Source organism: Dreissena polymorpha, chromosome 3 (genome assembly GCF_020536995.1).
Source record: "Dreissena polymorpha isolate Duluth1 chromosome 3, UMN_Dpol_1.0, whole genome shotgun sequence".
Classification (NCBI taxonomy): domain Eukaryota; kingdom Metazoa; phylum Mollusca; class Bivalvia; order Myida; family Dreissenidae; genus Dreissena; species Dreissena polymorpha.
This window is the reverse complement of record NC_068357.1, coordinates 93,488,178-93,505,434: the sequence shown is the minus strand read 5'-3', so window position 1 is coordinate 93,505,434 and position 17,257 is coordinate 93,488,178. Positions and strand designations below refer to the sequence as shown.

Below are 17,257 nucleotides of genomic sequence, written 5' to 3'. Positions count from 1 at the left end.
GTAGGGGGGGTGGGGAAGTAGGAGGGGTAGGGGGGGGTAGGGGGAGTGAGAGGGGGGTATAATGTGGGGGTGGGGGTAAATTTATTAGATGTTTAAAAAAAATGGGGGGGGGTTAGGGGGGGTAGGGGGGAGTGAGAGGGGGGTATAATGTGGGGTGGGGTAATTTATTGATGTTAAAAAAAAATTGCCGGGGGGTGGGGGGGGGTTAGGGGGTGGGGGTGAGAGAGTGGTATAATGTGGGGTGTGGTAATTTATTAGATGATGTTTATAAAAAATAAAAATTGGGGGGGGGGGAGGTGAGGTTGAGGGGGGGGAGGGATTCTGGTAGGGGCGTGTGGTAGTGTTTGGGTGGAATCCATTGTGGTATTCAGGTAAGTGTTGTTTTGTCAAAGTAATAATAAAATGTGATCATAAAAAATAACAAATGATCTCACACTGACATGAACAAATATCCTCTAATTATTAAACATGAAATTTAAACTTATTGCATTTGTTTCCCCTGTATATAAGAAAGATATAATAGTGTATTACCTCCCCTGTCCTGCTTATATTTATATTAATCAACAAAATTAAACATTAACACAATATTTAATATACAAAATAAACAAAAAATCTCATATTCTGATAATATTTTTACTGATCCACTTTATTTTACTCAAAGGATGATGTTTCATTGGACTGATAATTATAGATTTAGGATTACAGACCAGTTGCTTCAGTTATATTGTTCAGAGTTCGCCCTGTTGGCTGCGTATGCGTTCTTGAGTTATCATCCAAAAACCATTTTACTATTTCGGGTCACCGTGACCTTTACCTTTGACCTAGTGAACTCACAATTAATAGGGGTCATCTGCTAGTCATGATCAATGTACCTATGAAGTTTCATGATCCTAGGCCCAAGCGTTCTTGAGTTATCATCCGGAAACCACCTGGTGGACGGACGGACAGACCGACATGAGCAAAGCAATATACCCCCTCTTCTTGGTAGGGGGGCATAATAATATGTTATGTGCAATAATATTGCTTTTAATGAATTTATAACAATCAAATTTCTAAAATCCGCAAAAACAGATAAAAAACATGTTTTCACAATATTACACATTGAAACAGTTGGTGACGGTTTCTAAAAGCATATGCATATATTCAACATAATGAGTACCATAAGCGGTTTAAAATGTGTTGTAATACAAACACTTTGTGTAAATAAAATGTGTAATCTGATTAAGGTAATAATTGTGTTCGCGTACAATGTTATTATTGTTGTCAATTAAATTACAAGAACCTTAATTAATTTATTTTACAGGTGTCTTGTATACTGTATAGCAAATCTGCAAATTGCGTAATTTACCTAAAGAGATTTGTTCAGATATTTGTGCATTTGTGAACAATGTCGTTTAAGTAATATACTTATAAAACTGCAGAATTTTACCAGTTTTATATAAGTATAACTACACTTGAAAACATAGAAATTACTAGAAATGGCGTGGCACAGGCCAACGCATATCCCCACACCACATGTTTGACCCAGGGGCGCCCCAGGGTTGGTAATGGGGCCATGCATAGTTGAGATTGACCCTATTGTCATAAGAGAAGTTCAGTATCAATTAGAAGTGAATCGGTGTAGAAATGAAGAAATTATAGTAAAAGGCAATTTTGGGTGGGCGTGGCCTATGTCAGCGGGGCGCCCCAGGGTTGGTTATGGGGCCATGCATAGTTGAGATTGACTGTTTTGTAATAAGAGAGGTTCAGTATCAATTTGAAGTGAAACGGTGTAGAAATAAGGAAATTATAGTAAAAGGCAATTTTGGGTGGGCGTGGCCTATGTGGGCGGGGCGCCCCAGGGTTGGTAATGGGGCCATGCATAGTTGAGATTAACTTTATTGTCATAAGAGAGGTTCAGTATCAATTTGAAGTGAATCGGTGTAGAAATGAAGAAATTATAGTAAAAGGCAATTTTGGGTGGGTGCCGCCTATGTGGGCAGTGCCCCCCAGGGTTGGTAATGGGGCCATGCATAGTTGAGATTGACCGTATTGTAATTAGAGAGGTTCAGTATCAATTTGAAGACAATCGGTGTAGAAATGAAGAAATTATAGTAAAATAACCTTAAAAAATGAGTAAAAATCTCTGACCCGGCTCCAACCCAAACCCCATAACTTTTGACCCAGGGGTCAGATCAAAATTCCAAATAGTGCAGGGTCGCTCATATGCTCATAGCTATCATGTGTGTAAGTTTCAAGGTTCTAGTGCTAGTGTAGGAGGAGATAGTGGCCAGGATGGACAGACAGACAGACGGACGGCGGAGATAACCACAATATCCCCACGCTTTTCAAAAAGCGTGGGAATAAAGACAATTTAGGGTGGGTGTGGCCTATTATGGGCGGGGCGCCCCAGGGTTGGTAATGGGGCCATACATAGTTGAGATTGACCGTATTGTCATAAGAGATGTTCAGTATCAATTTGAAGTAAATCGGTGTAGAAATGAAGAAATTATAGTAAAAGGCAATTTTGGGTGGGCGTGGCCTATGTGGCCGGGGCGCCCCTGGGTTGGTAATGGGGCCATGCATAGTTGAGATTGACTGTATTGTCATAAAAGAGGTTCAGTATCAATTTGAAGTGAATCAGTGTAGAAATAAAGATATTATAGTAAAAGGCAATTTTGGGTGGGCCAGGCCTATGTGGCCGGGGCGCCCCAGGGTTGGTAATGGGGCAATGCATAGTTGAGATTAACTGTATTGTCATAAGAGACGTTCAGTTTCAATTTGAAGTGAATCGGTGTAGAAATGAAGAAGTTAGGGTAAAAGGCAATTTTAGGTGGGCGTGGCCTATGTGGGCGGGGCGCCCCAGGATTGGTAATGGGGCCATGCATAGCTGAGATTAACCGTATTGTCATAAGAGAGGTTCAGTATCAATTTGAAGTGAATCAGTGTAGAAATGAAGAAATTATAGTAAAAGGCAATTTTTGGTGGGCGTGGCCTATGTGGGCGTGGCCTATGTGGGCGGGGTGCCCTAGGGTTGGTAATGGGGCCATGCATAGCTGAGATTGACTGTCTTGTCATAAGAGAGGTTCAGTATCAATTTGAAGTGAATCGGTGTAGAAATGAAGAAATTATAGTAAAAGGCAATTTTGGGTGGGCGTGGCCTATGTGGCCAGAGCGCACCAGGGTTGGTAATGGGGCCATGCATAGTTGAGATTGACAGTATTGTCATAAGAGATGCTCAGTATCAATTTGAGGTAAATCGGTGCAGAAATGAAGAAGTTAATGTAAAATAACATAAAAATATGATGAAAATCTCTGACCCGGCGCTGCCCCAACTCCCATTACTTTTGACCCAGGGGTCAGATCAAAATTCCGCCACTGTCACCGTCGCACATATGCTCATAGCTACCATTTATGTAAGTTTCAAGGTTCTAGTGCTAATAGTGTAGGAGGAGCAGGTGGCCAGGACGGACGGATGGACGGACAGACGCACATCACCACAATATCCCCACTTTTTCTCCAAAAAACAAGGGGATAATGATAGAGATGAAATATGTATAAGCAATACTATATGATTACCAAATACATGTTTTTGCAAACAATGACATTGAAAAACAACCATAACCTTATTTTGCATTATTTAACAAATTGAACTGTTATAAGTTTTTAATGGGATTAAATACGGAGGCACCTTTATCGGTGAGTAAAAATAATTTCCTTTTATAGTTTACCGATTTATATAGGCTATTGCGTTAAGGTGCCACCCGTATGTTTTTTGTGATAGCCAGCGAAAATGGTTTTTTTATAAATATTTTGTATTTCATTCTTAATTTAATAGCCAAGCGAAACGGTCAAACAAAGTTATTGGATCCCAGAATCTGTTATTCCATCCCAGCATGTGCTGCGCAGGTTTCAGGACATGTGCAAGAGAAGAAAGTGATAGTTTGCTGGTTTTATGCTAGTTGTGCGTGTGTGTGTAGTCATAGTGTTGTTTTATTACCTTTTTTTACTAGGGCACCCATTTGAGATCACTCAAATGCATGAATTATTTATTTATTTGCTCAAATGATTGTTAGTTTGTAGGACATATGACATATTGTTTTGCTGTATAAATGAAGTAAATGTTGTATTAGAATACATATTTTGTATGTAATCTTTGAGATGACATATTGCTCTCTGAGATGTTGTGTAAGACATGATATGACATATTACTCTTTGAGATGTTGTTTAGAGCATATGACATATTACTCTGCTGTATACATGAAGTAAATGTTGTATTAGAATACATGTTTTGTATTTATTAATCATTGAGATATTGTGTTTAAATGCATAGTGTTAAGTGACAGTACAATGCAAGAAATAAATGTTAACATATTTTTTAATTTGTTGCTTTTTATATATTATATCTCAGTAATTTGCTTAAATTGCAAAAAATCATTGACTCTCCTGCGTTATTATTAGGACTCTTAAAAGTTTGATTTTGACTCTTGAAAATATGGTCCCAAGAGTCCTTGACTCTTGAGATTTGAGGTCTAAGGAAAGCCCTGGTTTAACGTTTGTTGATGATAGTTAGAAAGAATGAAAAAGGCATTAATATCATGTGAATGTGAAAAATGTTTATCCATTTCAGTGCTTAATTGCTCCAATGAGACCACAATACTGATGTTATTGCTGTGTGTTGATGAAAATGAAGTGAACATTGATGTAGTCTTATAACTTGGATGATGGCTTACAATCTGCAATCTGCTACTCCTTCTCCATTGCAAAGACCTATAGATAACATTATCTATAGGTCTTTGTCCATTGACATTCTATGTAAAAAGTAAAATATAACCTCAAAGCACAGACATTTGAAAAAGTATGACGGACAGACGGACATACAGACCGAAATGCAATCACTAGATGCCCACCTTCAAGGGGTGTAAAAATGTAGTCCTGTTATAAATCACTTGACACTTTTTAACATGTTTACCTTCGCCATGACTTACAAAATATCCTAATGGTGACTGGGACCATTCAACTTCCTGACCACATTCCTCCAGAGGTGGCTGTGTTTCTTTGTCAGATGGCTGCAAATGTGTATGATATTTTATTTAATATACAAACAAGTTATTGTTTCATGTCAAACACAAACAAGTCAATGCGTTAAATAATTTCCTTTCATCTAAAATATGCCATATTTATGTATTAATGTTATGATCAAATCAATATCTTATTTTCTCATTTAATTAAATTAATAATCTTATATCTCTTCAAGAATATATAATAATTATACCTTCCAAAAATATATATTACATAAATTGTATTGCTTTTAAAACATAGCACTTACTGTATACAAATTGTTTAACTATTTATAAAACGATTTTCTCTAATAATCCTTCCTTTCCCCTTGCTTGCCAGTGTCTGTACCTCTATAACTGCATCACTGCCATCAGTTACTTCAGAATCATACTCATACAGGTCTTCACTCATAGTTCATTAGTGACTGTGTAATCTATAAAATATTCAAAATTTTAATCATCTGTATCAATGTTATTTTCAATAATTATGTAAAATAAATGAAATTTGGTACCCATGAAGTTTGGTACAAATCGTAAAATTTTGTTTCATAAATAAAACAGTTATATTCGATTGTTATCCTTGATGTTTACACAAAAACAAGTTCAGTGGGTTCAAACAAATAAAAAAAACATACACAGGTGCAAGTATTATAATTATATTATTAAACAAACCAATAAACTTCTCAAGTGTTACAGCCAAGTTGTTGTTGTTGTTTGTTTACAATTGTTGTGAAATAAGGTCACTTCCAACAACCTTGCTGTTGGGCTAGCTCTTTAGCGACGTGGTTAAAGTGTCGGACTACCACTCTGGAGGTCGTGGGTTCAATCCCCGGCTTGTTCTCAGTATTTTCACATTACAATGTAACAGTTACCTCCCTTGTTGTTGTACAAGTGACTGGTAACCAAGAATCATAAGGGCTTCTTTGCTCAATGATTGAGTTACATCAACCAGCTGTCTTTTAGTCACGCTTAGGCCCTCTAGTTGTGTCTTATAGTCACACTGTAATTTTAACCTTCAAGTTGTGTCTTGTAGTCACACTTGGTCAGTCTATTTGTGACTTGTAGTCACGAATCTCACGAAAGTTCAAATAAGGTTAAAACCCAAAAGAAGTGTCCTTAAGGGTGACAGATGACTTAAAGCTGTGGGATCCGACAGCCAGAGTGCAGAAATATCCTTCAACGTATCCTTTTAGTTAATGAAAAACAGTGCCTTTATGTTGCCAAATATTTGCTCATAATATCATTATAATTATTGTCTTAACCCTAGTTATTTCAATTTATTACATAATATTTTTCTTTTACTGTGTTTTAATAGTGTAGCCAGGATTTGTTTTATTGCTTAAGTTTCTTACAGCATTATTATTTATATCACACATATTTAGATCATTAATCCTTTAATTAATGCTGCATAATATTATCAATACCTCTTATTTTTTTATCAATTTTATGTACATATATATGTTTTGTACAACGCCATTGAATATAATTATATAAATAGGCGTTTCATCAAATTAGCAAGTTTTCAAGTGTTTGGGCTAGCTCTTTAGCGACGTGGTTTAAGTGTCTGACTACCACTCTGGAGGTCGTGAGTTCAATCCCCGGCCTGAGCTCAGTATTTTCACATTAGTTGAAAGAAACACGAGAGTCATTAAATTAACAAATATTTGTTTATTCTTTCCTTTAGTTAATAGGAAAATAAAAGTGATTTAAACGTTGTTATTCATTATATCAAACTTCAACAAGCAGTGAGATTAACAAATAATTTAAACTTGATCAAAATATTTTGTTTAACTTTTTATGTCCCCCAGTATAGTATGTCCTCAGTCTATACTGGGGGACATATTGTTTTTGCCTTGTCTGTTTGTGTGTTGGTTTGTTTGCGTCAAACTTTAAAATTGGCAATAAATTTTGCAAAATTGAAGATAGCAACTTGATATTTGGTATGTATGTGTATCTCATGGAGATACATTTTGAGTGGTGGAAGGTTAAGGTCATCCTTTAAGGTCACAAACACATCTTATTTTTAATATGATAAAAAATCTATATTTGCACTCAGGACTGCGCAAATTATGAAAAATTTAATTTCTCTACATATGTTACAAATGCATATCCTCTTTCGTTATCTATAAGCCAATAAAATCATGTGTTGTTATGGTTTTGACTTGGCAATATATTGCTCTCTTAAGGCAGCAATTTTGAACCAATCTTCCTTTAAATAAAATATAAAAAATGTGATTAAGATTGAGTATCAAAGTTTAAATTGAAATAAGTATTAGAAAATTTTGCCTTTAACAGTATCTTACAAAAATATAATTCATCCTAGTGCAACACTTACTCTTAAAGTACATAATAGTGTTAATAAAATACATATAGTAGTTCAATAGGTTTGCCAATATCCCTTCATGTATTCAGTCTACAGAAATTTAAATTACTTGAAAAAATTATTCTGGTATGATCTTGAAACCTGGATTAGTTTTTTTTATGCCCTCCTTCAAAGAAGAGGGGGTATATTGTTTTGCACATGTCGGTTCGTCATTCCGTCGGTCCGTATACCAGATGGTTTCCGGATGATAACTCAAGAACGCTAAGGCCTAGGATCATGAAACTTCTTAGGAACATTGACCATGACTGGCAGATGACCCCTATTGATTTTCAGGTCACTAGGTCAAAGGTCAAGGTTTCAGTGACTCGAAAAAGTAAAATGGTTTCCGGATGATAACTCAAGAATGCTCAGGCCTAGGATCATGAAACTTCATAGGTACATTGATCATGACTGGCAAATGACCCCTATTGATTTTCAGGTCACTAGGTCAAAGGTCAAGGTCACAGTGACTCAAAACAGTAAAATGGTTTCCGGATAATAAATCAAGAATGCTTATGCCTAGGATCATCAAACTTCATAGGAATATTGATCATGACTGGCAGATGACCCCTATTGATTTTCAGGTCACTAGGTCAAAGTTCAAGGTCACAGTGACTCGAAATAGTAAAATGGTTTCCGGATGATAACTCAAGAATGCTTACGCCTAGAATCATTAAACGTCATAGGAACATTGATAATGACTGGCAAATGACCCCTATTGATTTTCAGGTCACTCAGTCAAAGATCAAGGTCACAGTGACTCAAAACAGTAAAATGGTTTCCGGATGATAACTCAAGAATGCTTATGCCTAGGATCATCAAACTTCATAGGAATATTGATCATGACTGGCAGATGACCCCTATTGATTTTCAGGTCACTAGGTCAAAGGTCAAGGTCACAGTGACTCGAAACAGTAAAATGGTTTTTGAATGATAACTCAAAAATGCTTACGCCTAGGATCATGAAACTTCATAGGTACATTGATAATGACTCGAAGATGACGCCTACTGATTTTCAGGTCACTATGTCAAAGGTCAAGGTCACAGTGACTCGAAATAGTAAAATGGTTTCCGGATGATAACTCAAGAATGCTTACGCCTAGGATCATGAAACTTCATAGGTACATTGATCATGACTGGCAGATGACCCCTAATAATTTTCAGGTCACTAGGTCAAAGGTCAAGGTCACAATGACTCTAAACAATAAAATGGTTTCCTGATGATAACTCAAGAATAATTAGGCCTAGGATCATGAAATTTCATAGGTACATTGATCAATCCTGGCAGATGACCCCTATTGATTTTCAGGTCACTAGGTCAAAGGTCAAGGTCCCTGTGACAAAAAAACGTATTTACATAATGGCTGCCACTACAACTGACAGCCCATATGGGGGGGCATGCATGTTTTACGAACAGCCCTTGTTTCTCAGGTGTCAAAGCATGAATACAAGCAGACTTTTCTCACCTTTCAAGACTTCTTGATTGATATACATGGAATATCAGGTAGAATGTAAAACATGTAATGCCTTATATGTTAAAACATGGCTTAAGTAAGGTATTTCTACCTGCGGCCTTTTATAACGTAATTTGCATTGTGCTCTTCTGTGACTTATCTAGATTTAACAGTGCCAGCTCAAAAATGTACTTATTATACCCCCAAAAACGAAGTTTAGGGGGGTATATAGGAGTGAACTTGTCTGTCGGTCTGTCGGTTGGTCTGTATTGAGTGTCCGCTCTCTAATTCAAGTAATTTTCATCTTATCTTCACCAAACTTGGTCAGAAGTTGTATCTACATGATGTCTAGGCCAAGTTCAAACATGGGTCTTGTCGGGTCAAAAACTAGGTCACGGGGTCACTTAGTGCGTTTTAAACATTCAGCATGTTGCCCGCTCTCTGATTCAAGTAGTTTTCATCCGATCTTCACCAAACTTGGTCAGAAGTTGTATCTACATGATGTCTAGGCCAAGTTCGAACATGGGCCTTGTCGGGTCAAAAACTAGGTCACGGGGTCACTTAGTGCGTTTTAAACATTCAGCATGTTGCCCGCTCTCTGATTCAAGTAGTTTTCATCCGATCTTCACCAAACTTGGTCAGAAAATGTATCTTGATGATCTTAAGGCCAAGTTTTATCTAAATGATCTCTAGAAAGTTTGAACATGGGCCATTCCGGGCCTCAAACTAGGTCACGGGGTCACTTAGTGGGTTTTTAACATTCAGCATGGCGTCAGCTCTCTAAATCAAGAAGTTTACATCTGATCTTCACCAAACTTGGTCAGAAGTTGTATGGATATGATCTTAAGGCCAAGTTAGAACATGGGCTTTTCTGAGTCAAAAACTAGGTCAAGGGGTCACTTAGTGCGTTTTAAAAATTGAGCATGGTGTCCGCTGTTTTTGTGACGACGACATGCAAAATATTATGTGTCAATGCGGCATGTGGGGGTATTCGTCACGTCTGTGACAAAGCTCTAGTTGAACGGTGTGTTTAAGTGAGGTAACGATTCCACTGCTGGAACGACGGCTTGTTTACAGCTTTATAAGTTTACATGTTTAACGGTCAATTTCGAAAACAAACATATTTTCGTCAGAGCGTATATCACTTAATTGATGCCGAGAGTTGAGTGTGTTACTGTTTTAAATTTCAAACAGTTTCATTAGACAAAATCGTTTCATGCTTAACACGAATTTAACATCGTTGCAAAACGCACTGTAGTATCCCTTTTCATACCGTATACTTTCTAAAAAGATAAAGTAAATTGAATAACATATTAAAGTAAATGTGAAAACTGTTTGTAGATTGTACGTCTGTTATTTCAACAAGTGTTAGGCCTACCAGCGGGATATTGTATATTCAAATTCATTGGACGCGCACAACGGTCAGCTAAGGTGAAAAGCTCGGTTAAACAGCTACGCCGAAAAATAGTTATATAATAAAAATAATAATAATATGTAACTGTTTACGTACCTTTCCGTACAATCCAAGACATGTCATGCATATGGTTATAATCACTCACTATACTTGGATCAATTCCACAAGTACCAGCAAGCAACCGATAATCATACACACGTCCCGTTCATGTATTGTTTGCTAATATCCTGGGCGTTTATCTTAAAGACAGTTTAATCATCTTCAACACACAAATATATTCTTGTACGCTATCCTCCGCATCCAGTTGTCGGCCGTTTGAAGTGCATATAAGGTTAATCACTTAGGATACTTGGAGCTTCTACACAAGTACCCGTAAGCAACCTTCAATCATATGCATGTCTCCTCAATGGCTAATATCCTAGTATATTGACCTATTTCTATGCATCTTTCTTATATTTGAATCAATCACGATATTTCCACGAGTACCAGTCATTAACCTCGAATTATGCTCATGCATAAAATCTCAATGTGATTTAGTCCACTGGCTGATATATTGCTTGTCAGTTGTTGATAGTATGTGTCTTGTTCTGATAAAACTGGGCATAATACATGTGCGAAAAGTGTCTTCCCAAATTAGCCTGTGCAGTCCGCACAGGCTAATCAGGGACGACACTATCCGCCTAAACATGATTTTCGGTAAGGATGGACTTCCTTGAAACTAAAAATACCATTCAAGCGGAAATTGTCGTCCCTGATTAGCCTGTGCGGACTGCACAGGCTAATCTGGGACGGCACTTTACGCACAAGCATTAAGCCCAGTTTTCTCAGAACAAGACACATATTTAAATTCATACAACAAGGCATTTATAACTAAAATATAATCATCCAAGTATTTTATAACTGCAACTTCGGCAACAACGCGTGAAAAACATGATATCCTTTCGCACCACTGTATCCAACAATCAAACACGAGAAATGTTTTTTGCTTAAGACGTTTCCTTATCATGCGTATGTGCTGAATACGTTTATTTTCCTTGAGATCAAACTGAATAAAACGACTAGTAAAACTGGTGTATTTGATTATGTAAAGTTTAAGGAAAATATTAAACATGCATTAAAATTGATAATCAGACAATAACATTGCTGTGTAGTCTTATGAATAATTTTAAAGCTTTTTGTTTTATCGTTTGAATGATCCTTGAAGCAAATGTTGAGTTCCGAATCGATGAAATTTATAGAAAACGTCATCGGTTATTTTTTCCGGAATGTTATTTCAAAATTAACATTATTTTACTCCTTTTTTACGCATTTGGGCTTCTTAATGAGTTGTTATAGGCGAACTGTAATTATCTTCAGTGTCTATCGACATATACATTAAAAACACCTATATTTAATAGCAAACAAAACATGAATTGAAATATTATATACTTGCAATGGACACATTTTTTTACTAATGTTGCCTAGCCTTTAACCAAATTACCCAAAACGAATGTGCCTAAATCGATATGCGCGCGCATCGATAAAAAGTCTTTTTTTTCTTCAGAAAAATAAAAAAATAAAACAGCAGTACAATATACAAATCTTTGCAAGATTGCTTAATCTGCGAAGAGATATTTAAAACACCTTATATACACGTCAAGTGTGTAACACCGAATAGATTCGTTATTACCCCTTAAATCAACAATTATTTGAAATGCAATTAATATTAGCATTTATTTGTACGTGTGTGTAATGCGACTGAGTCTGAGCTGACAGTGAGATTCGGTGTAATTCCTTTCAACCGATTTAAATCCCCGATGCTTTATATTTTCCGTTCCTATGCCGTCACCACAGCCTTAATATATTTGTTTTATTTTGTGTTGAAATGTTCTGTCTTGTATAGGCTTTTTCAACTTTCATTATAAAAGACAGATCACTACAATTTCTGTCAAGATATCGTTTCTGGTTCCATTATTCGTATATAATTAGGCCTTTGTGCCAGCTTGTCGTGTAAGATTATCGTTCAATTTTTATAACAGATTTTTTATATTTTACAAATCTTTCAAATTGTATCAAAGATTCCAACACATCCAAAACTATTCAATGTATAGGATTGTTTTTCCTAAGATTCACTGTACAAATACATGCATATAATAACAAAATGCGGATTCAAATATAATTAGCAAAAAAATAGAATGGCTAATTGGCGATATTCGAAATAAAAAAATAGGATTCTTTTTTTTTCATAAATTTGCATTTTTTATATTCAATCAATATTTTTTATATACGACTTAATCTTGTGTTTTATATTTTTGTTTCATAATACACGTCAAATTGTAACATACTAATACTATCTGATGACGACGACCAAATAATCGACAGAATTACATTTAAAACATAGTTCTTGCGAGTGTGTTAATGAATATGATGTTAAAGTTACAGGTAACGTGTAATATTCCCCGAAGCTATAGCCCGAGCTCAGTGTATATTTTCATAAGACGTTATTAAAATACTAAACGTTGACACTACAATTACGCCTTAAATTCATTTAATAATGAAATAACACCATACAGTATATATTTATATATCGTCTATGTTTTCATCACTAGGTTTCATTAATATGAGTGTAAAACAAAATAAATAAAGCGACTTCACATTAATTTTTCATAAGACGTGACTCGATCACGTCATTGTATCGAGAATGCAAACAGCCATATCATTGAAGTCCCATTCCATTAAAAATATTTTTCAATGCATACAATTTAACAAAAGGAACTAAAAATTATAATTAAAATACCGCATTAATATATTGTCATTTTTCGAAATATACGAGTATTTATAATTTGCCGCGGTTATCATGTTCTTACTGTTTACAATAGTGTATAACTGGTAGCAATGTGACGTGATAATGGACGGATTGTTCGTGTTATAACAGAATATTAAGTGTACAAAAATGTATTGAAATAGATAAAATTAAAATTAAATAAAATGCATTACCGATACGGTAAGAATAAAAAACTTTAGTTTTGAAGATTTATAAATATTTGCCGCTTTACATATGATTGTTTCCATTTAAATAGTTTGAGAATCTCGTGGAATTCGTTACTAGACATTATTTTAACTACAATTGTTTAAAAGAATAATTGCAATACTTTATAACTTTAATATTTTTATGGAATAAACAATATATTTTGATAACAATAAACAATAACTGTTGACATGTATCAAATATATTTCATAAATAAAGCAAAGTACTGAAATAAATGCTTCAATGCCAAAAGTGGCAATCAAAGATAAAACGAACAATTGTATGTTATTATATTTGTATATTTATTTTAAAAGTTCAACCTGACTGAAGCGACATGTAATATTTATCAACATAATAGAATTTTCGGGGATAATTTGATAATTAGTTCAAGTAAAATTTCACATTTAGAAATCAGAATAGCACACGTAGAACGTAAAGCAAGATACGTCGAATACATAAAGACTATGTTACATTTTTAAATAGTTTATATTGGTAACATTTATTGGCGCTTAGTCAGTAGCAAGAAGCATTGATCGTACGATTTTCGGTAAGGTGGGACTTCCTTGAAACTAAAAATACCATTCAAGCGGAAATTGTCGTCCCTGATTAGCCTGTGCGGACTGCACAGACTAATCTGGGACGGTACTTTCCGCACAAGCATTAAGCCCAGTTTTCCCAGAACAAGACCCATATTTAAATTCATAAAACAAGGCATTGATAACTAAAATATAATCATCCAAGTATTTTATAACTGCAACTTCGGCAACATCGCGTGGAAAACATGATATCCTTTTGCCATCACTGTATCCAACAATCAAACACGAGAAATGTTATTTGCTTAAGACGTTTCTTTATCATGCGTATGTGCTGAATACGTTTATTTTCTTTGAGATCAAACTGAATAAAACGACTAGTAAAACTGGTGTATTTGATTATATAAAGTTTAAGAAAAATATTAAACATGCATTAAAATTGATAATCAGACAATAACATTGCTGTGTAGTCTTATGAATATTTTTTAATGCTTTTTGTTTCATCGTTTGAATGATCCTTAAAGCAAATGTTGAGTTCCGAATAGATGAAATTGATAGAAAACGTCATCGGTTATTTTTTCCGGAATGTTATTTCAAAATTAACATTATTTTACTCCTTTTTTACGCATTTGGGCTTCTTAATGAGTTGTTATAAGGCGAACTGTAATTATCGTCAGTGTCTATCGACATAAACATTGAAAACACCTATATTTAATCACAAACAAAAACATGAATTGAAATATTATATACTCGCAATGAACACATTTTTTTTTACTAATGTTGCCTCGCCTTTAACCAATTAACCCAAAAAGAATGTGCCTAAATCGCTATGCGCGCGCATCGATAAAAAGTCTTTTTTTTTCTTCAGAAAAATAAAAAAATAAAACAGCAGAACAATATACAAATCTTTGCAAGATTGCTTAATCTGCGAAGAGATATTTAAAACACCTAAAATACACGTCAAGTGTGTAACACCGAATAGATTCGTTATTATCCTCTTAAATCAACAATTATTTGAAATGCAATTAATATTAGCATTTATTTGTTCGTGTGTGTAATGCGACTTAGTCTGAGCTGACAGTGAGATTCGGTGTAATTCCTTTCAACCGATTTAAACCCCCGATGCTTTATATTTTCCGTTCCTATGCCGTCACCACAGCTTTAATATATTTGTTTTATTTTGTGTTGAAATGTTCTGTCTTGTATAGGCTTTTTCAACTTTTATTATAAAAGACAGATCACTACAATTTCTTTCAAGATATCGTTTCTGGTTCTTCATTATTCGTATATAATTAGGCCTATGTGCCAGCTTGTCGTGTAAGATTATCGTTCAATTTTTATAACAGATGATTTATATTTTACAAATCTTTCAAATTGTATCAAAGATTCCAACACATCCAAAACTATTCAATGTATAGGATTGTTTTTCCTAAGATTCACTGTACAAATACATGCATATAATAACAAAATGCGGATTCAAATATAATTAGCAAAAAAATAGAATGGCTAATTGGCGATATTCGAAATAAAAAAATAGGATTCTTTTTTTTTCTTCATAAATTTGCATTTTTTATATTCAATCAATATTTTTTATATATAACTTAATCTTGTGTTTTATATTTTTGTTTCATAATACACGTCAAATTGTAACATACTAATACTATCTGATGACGACGACCAAATAATCGACAGAATGACATTTAAAACATAGTTCTTGCGAGTGTGTTAATGAATATGATGTTAAAGTTACAGGTAACGTGTAATATTCCCCGAAGCTATAGCCCAAGCTCAGTGTATATTTTCATAAGACGTTATTAAAATACTAAACTTTGACACTACAATTACGCATTAAATTCATTTAATAATGAAATAACACCATACAGTATATATTTATATATCATCTATGTTTTCATCACTAGGTTTCATTAATATGAGTGTAAAACAAAATAAATAAAGCGACTTCACATCAATTTTTCATAAGACGTGACTCGATCACGTCATTGTATCGAGAATGCAAACAGCCATATCATTGAAGTCCTATTCCATTAAAAATATTTTTCAATGCATACAATTTAACAAAAGGAACTAAAAATTATAATTAAAATACCGCATTATATATATAGTGTCATTTTTCAAAATATACGAGTATTTATAATGTGCCGCGGTTATCACAATTTACAATAGTGTATAGCTGGTAGCAATGTGACGTGATCATTGACGGATTGTTCGTGTTATAACAGAATATTAAGTGCAAAAAAATGTATTGAAATAGATAAAATTAAAATTAAATAAAATGCATTACCGATACGGTAAGAATAAAAAACTTTAGTTTTGAAGATTTATAAACATTTGCCGCTTTACAAATGATTTTTTCCATTTAAATAGTTTGAGAATCTCGTGAAATTCGTTACTAGACATTATTTTCAACTACAATTGTTTAAAAGAATAATTGCAATACTTTATAACTGTAATATTTTTATGGAATAAACAATATATTTTGATAACAATAAACAATAACTGTTGACATGTATCAAATATATTTCATAAATAAAACAAAGTACTGAAATAAATGCTTCAATGCGAAAAGTGGCAGTCAAAGATAAAACGAACAATTGTATGTTATTATGTTTGTATATTTATTTTAAAATTTCAACCTGACTGAAGCGACATGTAATATTTATCAACATTATAGAATTTTCGGGGATAATTTGATAATAAGTTCAAGTAAAATTTCACATTTAGAAATCAGAATAGCACACGTGGAACGTTAAGCAAGATACGTCGAATACACAAAGACTATGTTTCATTTTTAAATAGTTTATATCGGTAACATTTATTGGCGCTTAGTCAGTAGCAAGAAGCATTGATCGTATGGTTTTGGGACAACATGAAATACCTTAACAAGTTTGCACATCATTGACAGTATAATTTAAAAACGTTTCAATTACATAAATATAAATTGTATTTTATTTGACCTAATTACACAAACACGAGTGAGGAAACGACTAAATGTATTTTGCCTACGTTTATCGAACCCCAGTAAAATACTTATATAAAACACATCTGAAAATAGTTAGACCCGTTATTTTCTTTAAAAAAAAATGTTTTTATAAATCAACCCCATGTTTCAATGTTAACAGCTCTATAAAGCACACACAATTGTTTGACAACGAGTGCGATATTAAACGCAATGTGCATCAAGTCGCTTTACGTATTTTTAACTCGAGTAAAACTGATATAAACAGACAACGTTTTTAAACAAGTAAGATATATTATATGAACTTAATTCAAAGAAATAAGCCTGCTTGTTTATGCAAAAAAATAAGAAAACAAATACTAAGGGAGTTTGGCCATTTTACCAATAAAATATAGCCTCATAAATAAAATAACTTTAGAAGATTTTACAGTTTTGGGCAACCTCAGCAACAGTATGCCAGATTTGTGTTAT

General features: G+C 34.2%; 1 long non-coding RNA gene across 1 annotated transcript; it reads right to left on the bottom strand.

Moving 5' to 3' along the window:
- Nucleotides 1-4,948: 4,948 nt before the first annotated feature.
- On the bottom strand, nucleotides 4,949-5,749 carry LOC127872737 (uncharacterized). The gene is made up of 3 exons (XR_008045764.1): nucleotides 5,712-5,749; nucleotides 5,389-5,473; nucleotides 4,949-5,048 (listed from the first exon to the last, which is right to left on the bottom strand). It is a non-coding gene; the product is annotated as an uncharacterized LOC127872737 (long non-coding RNA).
- Nucleotides 5,750-17,257: the final 11,508 nt, after the last annotated feature.